Genomic DNA, 13,465 nt, shown 5'->3' with positions numbered 1-13,465 from the left:
TCAGCCCATAACACTGTATAAATGCTGTATGACTGTGATTTTTATGATTTCATGTGTGATAACTATACCAGCAGGTTGAGACACATATACGTTCGTGTGTGTGTATCTATGTCTGCACACACACATAAAACATTCTCTTCCTACCTCCCCACAGAAATTAATTTCTAAGGACCTGTTTCATGCCACATAATACTGACCTTGAACTCAATAGATTTCCAAGGAATTTTTACCTTGCAGATAGTTTGGATTTGTGGCTATAACACCCCTTAAAAGACATTGTTCTCCTTTCTGTTGGTGTGTCTAATTCCCTGAGAAGGTATCATAACACTATGGGATTATTTTGTGCCACAATTTTTTTATTGTGGTAAAATTTACACACAGTGAAATTCACAGACCACAAGAATACAATTATGTATAAGGTTTGACAAATACATACACCCTGTAACTAACATCCCGATCAAGATAGGAGCGCTTCCGCCACCCCGGGAAGTTCTCCTGTGCCCTTCCCAGTTTTACCCTCATCGGCAACCACTGTTGCTGGGATTTCTACCACCATTGATGAGCTTTGCCTGTTTTTGAACTTCCTACAATGAAATCATAAAACACTCTAGTTCTTAAAAACTGACTTCTGAATACATCTTCCCTCACCGCATTAAATAATTGTTATAGCTGTGACGTAACTTCCTTTTCTTGTTTTAACACCTGGTGCAGCTAACATGCATGTCACTTTGCACAGAGTACTATATGTACTGAAAACACTTTTACCCTGCCTACAACAGAATATTATGCATTAATCATAAAATTTTCTGAAGTAACCTCAAGTTAACGTTTCATCTGTATAGTCATACCACCACTTTCGAACATTAACATGTTGAAAAGATCACCCCCAAGTTTCCAAGTCTGACTGGAGAAAAGTACAAAACTGGGACGACTGGCGTCACCATAAATATCCAGTTTCCAAAAAATAAGTCAGCTGCCATTTTTCACATCCCTGTTCCCCGGCCACACCAAGTCACCCAGGCCTGTCACTATGGGGCAAGGCGGCCCTGGACACAAGGGCTCTCCCTGCCTGTTCCCCTCCACCATCCTCAGAGCCCCCATCACTGCTCCCTACCCCCCGTCTTCCTGAATCCCACACCCCTCTCCTCCAGGGTCGGCTCCATCCCTTCCCACGTCCCTCAGCCTCTCTGCTGCGCCCTTCCACCCATCAGCACACAGACCGTCTCCCCATCCAAAAAACTAACCTTCCCCTGGTTCCTCAAATAATTAAACACAGGATTACCATATGACCCAACAACTCCACTCCGAGGTATATACCCAAGGGCAGTGGAAGCAGGGTCTTGAAAAGGTATTCGTCCACCCATGTCCCTTGCGGCATTATCCATCATAGCTAAACTGTGGATGCATCCCAAGTGTCCATCGACGGATAAATGGATAAACAAAATGTGGTCTATCCATACAACAGAATATTATTCAGCCTTAAAAAGGAAGGGAACACTGACACCTGCTACAGCATGGATGAATCTTAAGGACATTATCCCCAGTGAAATAAGCGAGACACAAAAGGACAAACATTAAATGAGTCCACTTATATGAGGTCCCTAGAACAGTCAAATTCCAAGAGACAGAAAGTAAAACGGTAGTTGCCGGGGGCTGGGGGGACGGGAGAATGGAGAGTTAAGTGTTTAACAGGTGCAGAGTGTCTGTTTGGGACGATGAAAAGAGTGCTGTGTGTGTATGCCGGTGGCCCACACTAAGTGACTCATAACCCAACTGCCCAAGCCAACGGACCATTCTCAGAAATCAGTAGAATTTGATGCTGTTTAGCAAGTTCCACAGCTGCAAACCCACTGCTACCTTGGCTCTTCCCCGCGATCCCTGAGAGACAGTTGTGTGTGTGGGTGTGTGGGTGTGAACACACTTTATAAATAAGGCATGCATTTATGAATACACACATGTGTATCCCATGCTCGCACAGCTGTTTGTGGGCCATCTGCTCCCACTGCCAGGCACCGTGCCGGTCAGCGTTCGCAAGAGACCATCTCATCGAATCCCCCAGATCATCCTATGTTGCTTCCTGACTCTCCCACCATCTCCAGTGATTCTTCCTTGCTTTTTTCCCTGGCAGTGTCACATGACGGTCCCTCGGGGCTCTGTCCCTCGCTATCTTCCCAGGAGAGCAGGGGAGCTCAGGCACCCTCTTGGCCCCCTGCTCTTTCTGTGGCAATGGCTCCGAGGCTCCCTCTCCAGCCTGGGCCTCTGCTGAGCTCCGGACACTCCCACCATGTGCTCATCCCACTTACACATGGATCCCCCCCGGACTCTCAAACTCGACACAGACAACACCAACACCATTCCCTCTCCAACATCCGTGTTCCTCGTTCTAAAAACCTCTCTTGTCTCACAGCTGTTCATTTGACTCAAAATCTCAGTGGTTTATAGGAATGGCAATCCATTTCCCACCTCCCGATCAGTCCCCAGGGATTGCAGTGGCTCAGGTTCACGCTGTCCTCTCTCCAGGACGAGGCTGGGGGAGTGGCCACTCCCACCATGTGGTTCATCACTAAACGAGGGCAAGAGAGGGTGAGCCAGGCGCTGGCTCCTGGGGCTCCCGCTTAGAAATGATGGAGCCTCATCCTCGGGGACCGGCCACCCTTACCCCTCTGGGAAGAGCCCTCGGCTCCCTCAGGCACAAGATGCTCTGCATTTTGTCCACAGTGAAGCCTCCAGCACATCTATGGGAAGACAGGACCCAGCCAGAAGTCCCTGGGTCAGATCATTTTTGCCTCAAGTTCCATTCATTCACTCGTATTTATTGAGAACCAAGCAGCAGTGTTCAAGGGGCCAGGGACACACCAAGGAAAAAGACAAAGATCCCTGCCCTCAGGGAGCGCACATCTGGGCAGGAAGCGACAAAGCAATGGACACAATAAATAAGTAAGTTATATGGTATGTCAGGAGCTACAGGGAAAGCGGGGAAGAGCTGAGTGAGGTGGGAGGGATCAGGACACCCACGGCGCAGGGGACGGGGCACACAGCTCAGTAGACAGTGAATGTCACACTGTATAGATTGTTGTCCATGGAACTACATTAGACTTACAAACAGCTACCAACACTGACACACGAGGTCATCAAGATACGGATTTTATCTTTTCATCTCAACCTTGACAACCTGTGATAATGGAAGCGCTCACAGCAAGAAAAAACTCCCCATCTGGGTCCTAAAGGAAGAGTTTGCACCTGGTGATCACCCCATCTCCCCAGTGCGGATCCACTGTTAAGAAAGGGGCAGGGGCTTCCCTGGTGGCGCAGTGGTTGGGAGTCCGCCTGCCGATGCAGGGGACACGGGTTCGTGCCCCGGTCCAGGAAGATCCCACATGCCGTGGAGCGGCTGGGCCTGTGAGCCATGGCCGCTGAGCCTGTGTGTCCGGAGCCTGTGCTCCGCAACGGGAGAGGCCACAGCAGAGAGGCCCGCGTACCACAAAAAAATAAAAACAGAAGAAGAAGAAAGGGGTAGGATGCATTTGGAATAGGATGCATCCATGTCTCCAGGTAAACCTTATATAAATCAGATAAACCCTGTGAACGTTGGCGTGGGGAGATGACTGTCCAAATCAGGTAAGCGGGGCCCCCCTGGCGCATCAGGTAAAGGCCAGCAGCTGCCCCAACAAGCCCCCCACTAACCTGGGAGGCTGTGCTCTACCAGCTGTGAAAAACAACCCCTGGAACCCAGCCCTGATTAGAATGTTTCTTCTTGAAAAAATCATTATTTCATTTGTAATATCAAAGACAGGGAACTCTGGGCCACGGTCAGCAGCGGGCTCTGCTGAGAACTGGTTCTTCTCAGCAGTTTGTCCTGATTTTCAGCAAAACAGGCCCGGGTGGCCACACAGGTGTGCACTCACAGGACGGCACAGTCAGGGCAGCAGCCTGGGTCCAGGCCAGACAGAAACCACGGGTGGTGACCAGCCCCCTCTCCCCAGCAGCCCTTTCAAACCAGGGCAGCATCTGGGAGGAGACACACCTCGCATTCTCATCCACTTAGGAACAGAGTGTAGACCTGGGTCCTGGCAACTGGGAGGCCCCAACGCACTTCTGGGCCTAAAGGGGGCAGAGGTTCTGGTGGCCTTTACAGCTGTCACTGTTTCCACGGTCATCCCTCAGGGGCAGCTACTCACCAGCCCCCGGTGCTACACAGGTCAGAGCGAAGGGGTTCCCCAGCAGCCACTGTCGTGGGCATCCTGCAGACACTGCCGAGGCCACCAGTGCACACGGGGGAACCAAGGTTCTGATCAGCTCTCTCCCGGACCAAGACCGTCTCCCTGTGCTGGGGTCTCAAGCATGCCCACCGCATTCCCAAACACCAGAAATGCAGGGAAGAAGCTCTGCCCTGGGAATGTGTGAGTTAGGAAGAATCAAAGAGAAGGACCAAGTCGACATCTGTTAGACCCTCAAAACAGCCTCGGGGCAAGGCCACAGCTCTGATGGGTGTTCCTCACTCAATGACGGCTGGATGACCAGGTGTGGAATGCATGACCTAATGGCAAACCCTTGAGTGAAGACGACTAGAGAGGCAACACATCTCTGAAAAGAGGACACGTGGTCCTGTACTGACCACTCCTAGGCCGAGACCTTGACTCTAGAGAAGGGAGGGACCGTAGCACCAACAAGGTTGAAGTACGGATGTGCTGGACCTCTAAGACCATGGAAGACAAAGCTGTGGACCGATGCTGACCCCCCCCACCTCCATCCTCACAGAGGACCCATCTGCTTGGGAGCCAATGCGTCCAACAAGCACTGCTTTCCCAGACCACCAGACCACCTTCGCCTGGGGTGGCTGTGTGACCCTGTTCTGGCTAAAGAGATGCATGTGGAAGTCTGCTATGGGGCGCTTTGAAGACTTTTTCTTCCCTGAAACAGGTGCTTTCTGTTTCCAGGTCTCGCTGCCCAGCAGACAGACATATGATGCAGATAGGAGGTCACCCTGCTGTAACCCTGAGACCAGAAGTGTGGGGCAGAGCCCAATGCTGAAAGCGGCAGGCAGAGAGGAGGAAGAGCCTGGGTCACCAGCGGCTCCATGAGATGGGGAGAGGGTAGGATCAGCCTTTTCATTACGGTTCATATTATTTCACTTCTGTCCTCATTCTCTATGGCTGTTGTGACAAATTACCACAAAGTCAGCAGCTCAAAGCTACACAAATTTGTCATCTTACAGTTCTGTAGGTTAGAAGCCAGACACGGGTCTCACTAGGCCGAGATCAAGGTGCCAGTAGGGCTGCGTCCTTTTTGGAGGCTCTGGGATGAATCCATTTCCTGGCCTTTTCCAGCTTCTTCCTACACTCCTTGGCTCACAGCCCCTTCCTCTATCTGCAAAGCCAGCTGTGTGGTCTCTCTCTGACCCCTCACCGTAGCCACACCTCCTTCCAGCTCTCCTCTTCTGTCTCCCTCTCCTACTTAGAAGGACGCTGGGCTCAGCCAGATAAAGCCGGGCAATCTGTCTTCTCAAGGTCGGCAGATTAGCGACTTTAACTCCATCCACACCCCCTTTGCCGCGTAACCTAAAAGGTCCCCAGGATTAAGATGTGCATGCCTGTCGGGGGTGGTGGTGGTGGTGGCTATTATTCTGCCAACCACAAATTCTTACAATAAGCATAAACTCCTTCTGTAACTGGAAACACAAGTCAAATAATTAAAAATTATTTTTTAGGTTCCACATATCAGTAGAAACATACAGTATTTGTCTTTGTCTGACTTATTTCACTTAGCACAATACCCTCCAGGTCCATCCATGTTGTTACAAATGGCAAAACTTCATTCTTTTTTTATGGCTGAGTAGTATTCCATTGTAGATACACCCCACATCTTCTTTATCCATTCCTCTGTCGTTGGACATTTAAGTTGCTTCCATGTCCTGGCTACTGTAAATAGTGCTGCAATGAACATTGGGGTGAATATGTCCTTTCGAATTATGGGTTTTCTTGGATACATGTCCCGGAGTGGGATTGCTGGATCATATGGCAACTCTATCTTTAGTTTTTTAAGGAAGCTCCATACTGTTTTCCATCGTGGCTGCACCAATTTACATTCCCACCAACAGTGCACGAGGGTTCCCTTTTCTCCACATCCTCGTCAACACTTGTTATTTCTTGCCTTTTTGACAACAGCCATTCTGTTAGGTGTGAGGTGATATCTCATTGTTGGGACCATGATCCAACAAATTAGAAAAGTAATCCAACTTTGGAAGCACATTGAATCAAGTAAGCCATCGAAGATTTCCGCAGAGAAAAGAAGCCGTTCTGTGGCTGGATGAGGCTGAAACACATCTAAGCACCTGTGCTACCCAGCAGACATGCCTCCCCCTCACCAGACGCATGGTGGTTCTGAGCAGACGGCTTCATGATCTACCAGGCTGAGGTCCCCTCACTACCACCCACTTCCCATCCCATCCAAAAAGTATCCAGGGGGCTTTCCTGGTGGTTCAGTGGTTAAGAACCCACCTGCCAATGCAGGGGACACGGGTTCGAGCTCTGGTCCCAGAAGATCCCACATGCCACGGAGCAACTAAGCCCAGGCGCCACAACTACTGAGCCTGTGCCCTAGAGCCCACGAGCCACAACTACTGAGCCCGCGAGCCACAACTACTGAAGCCCGCGCGCCTAGAGCCCGTGCTCGGCAACAAGACAAGCCACCGCAATGAGAAGCCCGCGCACCACAACAAAGAGTAGCCCCTGCTCGCCACAACTAGAGAAAGCCCACATGCAGCAATGAAGACCCAATGTAGCCCAAAAATAAATTAAAAAAAAAAAAAAAACACGTACCCAGGTTCTTGAATAACTTTTTAGTTTCTTAAAAATAAGGCTAATGTAACTTCCAATTATTTAAACTTTCCATGTAATAAATATAGTAACAAGGTTCTTTCCTTTCTTTCTTTTATTGAGTTATAGTTGACCGACAATATTATATGTTTCAGGTGTACAAAAATACGGAACACTTCACGAATTTTCATCTCATCCTTGCACAGAAGCCATGCTAATAATCTCAGTATCGTTCCAATTTTGGTACAGGTGCTGCTGAAGTGATCACAAGACCCTTTTCTTTCTAATTTTAAGCTACCAGGTGTGCTTGTAAAAACACTGGCCTGCAGGTGGATCGTTTTTCTGTCTGGACACAAGCCCTCCTTAAAACAGCACAAAGGGAGGAAAAGACATCCCTCGTGAACAGCGGGGGCTTGCAGACGTGAAGTGAAGATACACAGTGGACATTCAGGAGTCCCTGTGGCTGGCACCCGTCAGCCCTTCAGCCCTGACGTAGGGATGCTCCTGATACGGAATTCACCTCCTTCAGGAACCTCAGAATCGGTACCTGGGCACCAAGGAGGGCAGCTCTGACTGCCTGCTGTGGGAAGTCGGCCTGGGTCACAAAGTCCACTCTGTACTGTACCCTAAATGGCATTAGTGACTCTGTCCGCCAGTGCCCTGGCATTGAGCGTTGATACAACCAACGTAATCATATGCGTGATGCTCACAGGTAGGCAGAGAAACCATCAACAAATGAAAGTGTTCATCTCAAGAACCGAAAGAATGCAGAGCTCAATCTTTCCAAATCAGTAATGAAACAGTTCACATGCAAGCTTCTGAAAACTCTTTCCCGTGATAAATTTTACGTTGCCTTAGTAAAGCTGAAAATGAGACGGCTCAACCAGGAGGATCAGATTTAGTCTCGCTTTCTCCATCTGCTTCTCTAGGTAACTCACACTATTTGAAATTATCTTTGGAAAAAGTAATCTGAAAACATCTTTGAAAAGAGAAGATACACAAATACAACGTGGGTTTTCCAGAGATGATGACCTAGGGACACTTAACTCCAAACACACCATCCCCTTGTCCTCCCCCACCCCCAAGGCCCCTGAGGCCAGCTGCAGACTGCACCCTCCCTGCTGGTCAGTAAAGGAGAGCCTGGCCTCAAGGAGCTCAAGGCAGCAGACCCTCCGAGCCGCCCCCAAACGCGTGCACCTGGTCTCTGATTCTGAGGCTCACTAGATAGAACAACATACCTGCTGGAAATTTTGCGGAAACACTCTTTCATTTAAAAACAAACACTGTTCATTTAAGAAATGGCTCAAAAGAGATAAGAGGGGACATTATTACGGTCACTGCAGAATGGGCCAGATGAGAACGAGAACCGGACATTAAAGCGTAGTTGCCGAACTGGGCTTTTCCTTTCATCTAGGAAACTGATCTACCCCAACCAGAGGGGTCTGACTGAAGATGAGAAAGGAAAACACTGAGGTCCGGGGAAGCAGGGCAGCCTTCGCACAGGTCTGGAGTCCCTTGTGACATCTGAACGAGGATCAGAGGGGCAGACAGCAGGTTGCAACGGCCTCCACGAAGGGACACATGTGAGCAGAGGCCCCGGGGAGGCCCGAGAGGGTGGCCCACCTCTGGGGAGATGGAAGACTGCAGCGCTGGCTGGACACGGGAGAAGCGGGGGAAGGAGACTGACAGGTGAGATGCACACAAACACCGACAGCTCTCTACGTTCATGACATGCTGAACGTGGGTAATGACGCCTTATTTATTCTATAGAACAGACACTCAGCAGCGTAAGTTACCAGTATGTCACTCATCCTCAAGGACCACTAAAGCACAGAAGATGAAAAATGACGAAAACTTTACTATTAGAGAAGAAAACAGATCTCATGCCCATAGCTACACTTTGAACCCATTACCAAAATGATGTGCTGACTTCAGACTCAAGACCTTGATTTACTATTTTTACCATCCTCAAAGATTCTGTATCACTTTATGGTTTAAGTAGCCAAACACTCTGTAGATTATTACACATAAGGAGGAGAGTCCTTCGTCTTTTTTTTTGCAGTACACGGGCATCCCCCTGTTGTGGCCTCTCCCGTTGCGGAGCACAGGCTCCAGACGCGCAGGCTCAGCGGCCATGGCTCAGGGGCCCAGCCGCTCTGCGGCATGTGGGATCTCCCCGGACCGGGGCACGAACCCACGTCCCCTGCATCGGCAGGCAGACTCTCAACCACTGCGCCACCGGAAGCCCTAAAAAGTGTTTCTTGAAAAAAACAGATAAGTTCTAGAATGTGAAATGCCTGTTTTTTTATATTGTTACCTTGGCTCCTTTGAAATGCGTATTTTCTAGCTTCATCTTGTAGACTTTCCGACAGAGACAACTCTCAAATAACTCCCTGAACCCAGACTGGAAGGGTTTAATACACATTTCATTTACACCAACTCACACACATGTAGTGGCTTAAGGTTGTCGCTGGCTGTCTGCTTTTCAGCAGCCTTGAGTCAGGAGCTGATGGATCCACACTGCCCCAACACCCACTTCCACGCAGGCAATATGGGCATGCGGGTGGCGGGAAACCCCAGGCGGCAGGGATTTTGAGCAACAAGTAACCAGAAAAGGTAACCCAAGACCCTCAGCTGCCAGGAGCCTTGGAAACACCAGGGAGGGGACCTCCTGCCACCCTGTGACACAACCAACTTTGGCTAAGAAGACGCTGAACCTGGAACACAGATGACCTCTGTGCTCTAACATTTCAGTTTTCTAAGTGGACTCTGACATCAGGGTCCCTCACGCTGCACCAAACGAAAGTTCTACCTGCCTCGGCTTCAGAAAGCAGATCCTAAGAAGGGAGGAAATCCTGCTGCTGCTTGGAGGGCGTCTGTCCATCCTCCAGATGTGGGCGCCACTCCCCAAGCGCCCCACATCCTCCTGTCTTCTTTCCTTAAACACTTCACTACTGGGAGCTATCACCTCTCAACTACAGAACCATTTCGTTCATCTAAAGGAATGTATTTAAGGGGTGCCTCACATAACACTCAAAGACAAACCCCCAAAGCAAGCAGGGGGTAAGACCACGGGGCAGTCATGCCCCATGAGAAGTGGAGGCAGCTGGAAGTGGGAGCGGCAGGAAGGGCGGGGGGGGGGGGGGCGGCAGGAAGGGTACGAAGGACCTAAAGCCAGGGGCCGGGTCAGGCTGGAGGAGCAGCAGGAAAAGTGAGCAGAAATGGGTGGAACAGCCGAGAGGGGCCAAAAGGAAATGAACTGGAGGACAAAGACCCAAAAAATGAGCCGACAGGAAAGGAACCAGGCCCCACTCCCCTTCCTCCCACCCTTGTGACAGTCAGCGGGGGTACTGACCACACACAACAGAAGGATGGGACCAGAAACATCCCGGGGTTTTTGCTTGTTTGTTTGTTTTTGTTTTTTGCGGTACGCGGGCCTCTCACTGTTGTGGCCTCTCCCACTGCGGAGCACAGGCTCCGGATGCGCAGGCTCAGCGGCCATGGCTCACGGGCCCAGCCGCTCCGCGGCATGTGGGATCTTCCCGGACCGGGGCACGAACCCGTGTCCCCTGCATCGGCAGGCGGACTCTCAACCACTGCGCCACCAGGGAAGCCCTATCCCGGGTTTTAAATGCCAGGTCAATGCTACACCAAGGGACCCCTGAGAAGACAGCCACGGTCACCAGCTGTCACCAGACAGGACAGTGCAGGGACAGAAAACTTAGCAACGTCCCCAAAGGCAGAGGTCACAGTGCTTTCATGTCCAGCCGACACTTTCATAACTGTGTCCTCAGAGTGGGGGTGGGCATGGAGGGGTCACTGCAGTTCAAGTCTGTCTTCGGAGGGACTAAAAACACACATTGACCTAACTGAGAGGTTAACCATGGGTGTCTAGCCCTGACTTCAAAACACAAGGAACACTCAGTCCTGCTGAGTGGAATCTTTGCAAGGGTCCATGGACTCCACCTCTGGGAAGAGGACACCCAGGGAGGAGACTAGTGGCTCTGTCCCAGGGCCACACAGAAGGGACAGGCCTTGGCCGATGCTCCAGGCCGCCTTTGTGTCCAGTTTTGACAGTAATACATCCTCCAGGAAGGACGTGGCAAAAGCACAGAAAAGAATAAAGGAAATAATATCCATCACCCCCTGGCGATAACCACTGCTCACGTTTTGACCTGGTTCCATTCAGGTGTTTTTTTTCCTGTACACATACATTGTGCAAAATTGGAATTCTACTGTAGCAGGAATCTTCTTGTGTTTGTTTAACATAACATGAGGATTCCCCCAGGCCACTGAATATTCTTTGAAAATACGCTTTTAATGGCCATATAATTTAGAAATGACTACTATAAACATTCTGCTATTGCTAGAGATTCAGGTGGCTTCCAATTTCCAACTAAGATAAATAAAGCCACAGTGAGTATCCTCACACATACATTTTATTGATATCCCTGATTTTAGTATCAACCCTTCAAAAGAGGATGACTGAGTCAAAGGGTATAAACATTTGTTTCCCACAACATTACACCATTGACATTGCCTCCAGTGGGTATGAGAGTATTTGTCCTCCTATATGCTGGCCCACGCTGAGGATAAATATTTGAAAGATCTTTCACCAGTTTGGTGGAAAAGAAAAGAAGGAAGGAAGAAAGGGAGGGAGGGAGGGAGGGAAGAAGTGTTTTAATTTGCATTTCTCTGATTACTTATGGGGTTCATCACTTTTCTGTTTGCCTTTCATATTTCTTCAGTGACATGCCGACTCGAGTTGGTTGCAGACTTTCCATCTGATGGTAATGTGTTCCTATTGATTTATGACTGCTTTTAGTATAATAAGGATGGATTGGCAGGTAGACAGTGCTATGTCCTGACTTGCCGATTCTGGTGATGCATACGGGATGCTAATGCACTTGTGGTCAGCTGTTTCAATCTTTCCCTTATTATGTCTTCCACGCAAGCAGCGTGTCATGGTCCTTCAGCTGGGAATCCAACCCCAGCTCCCTCACTGTGTGTCCCTCTCTTTGCCTCAATTTCCTTGATTGCAAAAGGAAGATCATGAGGGTGCATTCACTACATGAGGTCAGTACGTGGCAGGCAATCTGGTAGCTGGCCCTGAACGACCCGCCTCCTGGTGTTCACATGGAACCCCTTCAGGTCCAGCCTGAGGAGTGCCCAGGGGCCTGCCCACAGCCGCCGAGTGAGCTCGGAACCCAGGTCCCCCTGTCCTCCCCGGGCGGCACCTCGAGATAACGCAGCCCCGGCTGACACCTTCACTGCACCCTGGGAGACCCTGACCCGAGGACCCGGACAAGCCATGCCAGGATTCTGACCCACAGAAACTGTGATGTACGAGCGTTGGTTGTTTTCAGCTGCTGCTAAGTCTAGGGGTGGTTTTTTATGCAGCAGGAGATAACTAACACACGATACACGGAAAGTACTCAGAAGAGTGCCTGTGGCAGACTGCAAAATAGTCTAGCGCACGGCCACTCCTCCCATGAAAAGACGGAGTCCTTCTCCCCGCCTGGAGCTGGGCTTGACTGTTAACTTGCTTGGACCAAGAAAGCAGAGGCACAGGTGAGGCAGAGACCTGAAAGGCACCTGCATACCAGGGCTTGCCCTCTTGCTACTCTCAGAACCTACCACCACCCTGCGAAGGAGCCCCCCCCTGCAGGGCTGAGACCACATGGCCGTGACCCCTGATGTGCCCCCAGCTGACAACCAGCCCCACTAGACGTGCAGGAGGCCATCCCTGCAGACCCCTGAGTGGGCCCAACCAGAGAGCCACCCGGCTACACCCAGCACACATTCCCAACCCAACTCACGGGCTGAATGAGTTGCTACTGGGAAGTTCCGGGCTGGTTTGTCATGAAGCACTTGCTGACTGACAGCTGCCATTCTCACTGCCACTACTGTTATTCTCTTGGGATCAATTATGCAGCCACTCATATTTCTTAACAGTGCATTTATGCTTTTACTTTTTACGTTATCCACTGGAAACTTACTGTGGTATATGATGCTAGGTTTCATATATTAGAATCTAGAGGATTGTAGGATATCATTTCCATTCATCACTTCTATTTGTATACTAGCAAACCTTGAACCAATACCATATGAGCTCTGTTTTAATTTGGGCCAGGATATTATTATATGCTCTTCTGCTGGGGCACGCCAAGACAAACTCTCATTCATCCAACTGCAGGGAAGGTGTCAGAGAAGAACAGGGATATGAATCTAGGACCAGCAGGTGGAAGAGGTGCAGACAGTTGCCGTTACCTGAGGGAGGACCCCAAGGCACTGTCCTCTGAAATCAATACTAAACCCATTCCAAGTCTCTCCATCAGTCAGCGGTCAAACCCCACAAGCTCTCTCCACGGGCAGTACCAGGCACTGTAGGGGGATGGGCAGGGTGCAGGCAGAGATGGCACAAGTTCTGCTCTCCATGCTCACAACCTTATGGGGGTACAGTCCCACACAAAACCTCTGCAGATCGTATTTCAAATACACACAAACACAAACTAACACAATACAAGCAACATAATGGCTAAGGGGAGCTTAGGAGTCCCTGAGGTCAATCACGGAAGACTTCCTGGAGGAGGGTTTTCAGATTTTGAGGCATAGGATTTAGCAAAGAGAGGGTGTGTGCAAAGGCAGCA

The 13,465-nt window shown here is 50.0% G+C and overlaps 1 protein-coding gene and 1 non-coding gene across 2 annotated transcripts in view; both read right to left on the bottom strand.

The window, feature by feature from the left end:
• The window catches only part of FAM189A1 (family with sequence similarity 189 member A1), a 358,843-nt gene that overhangs the window by 218,306 nt on the left and 127,072 nt on the right, over positions 1-13,465 (bottom strand). The gene's annotated exons all lie outside the window — the stretch shown is intronic.
• LOC116750061 lies at positions 6,977-7,083 on the bottom strand. Its single transcript, XR_004348803.1, has one exon. It is a non-coding gene; the product is annotated as a U6 spliceosomal RNA (small nuclear RNA).

This window comes from Phocoena sinus, chromosome 2, assembly GCF_008692025.1.
Source record: "Phocoena sinus isolate mPhoSin1 chromosome 2, mPhoSin1.pri, whole genome shotgun sequence".
NCBI lineage: Eukaryota > Metazoa > Chordata > Mammalia > Artiodactyla > Phocoenidae > Phocoena > Phocoena sinus.
The sequence above is the reverse complement of the archived record's forward strand: the minus strand, read 5'-3'. Positions and strand labels throughout refer to the sequence as shown.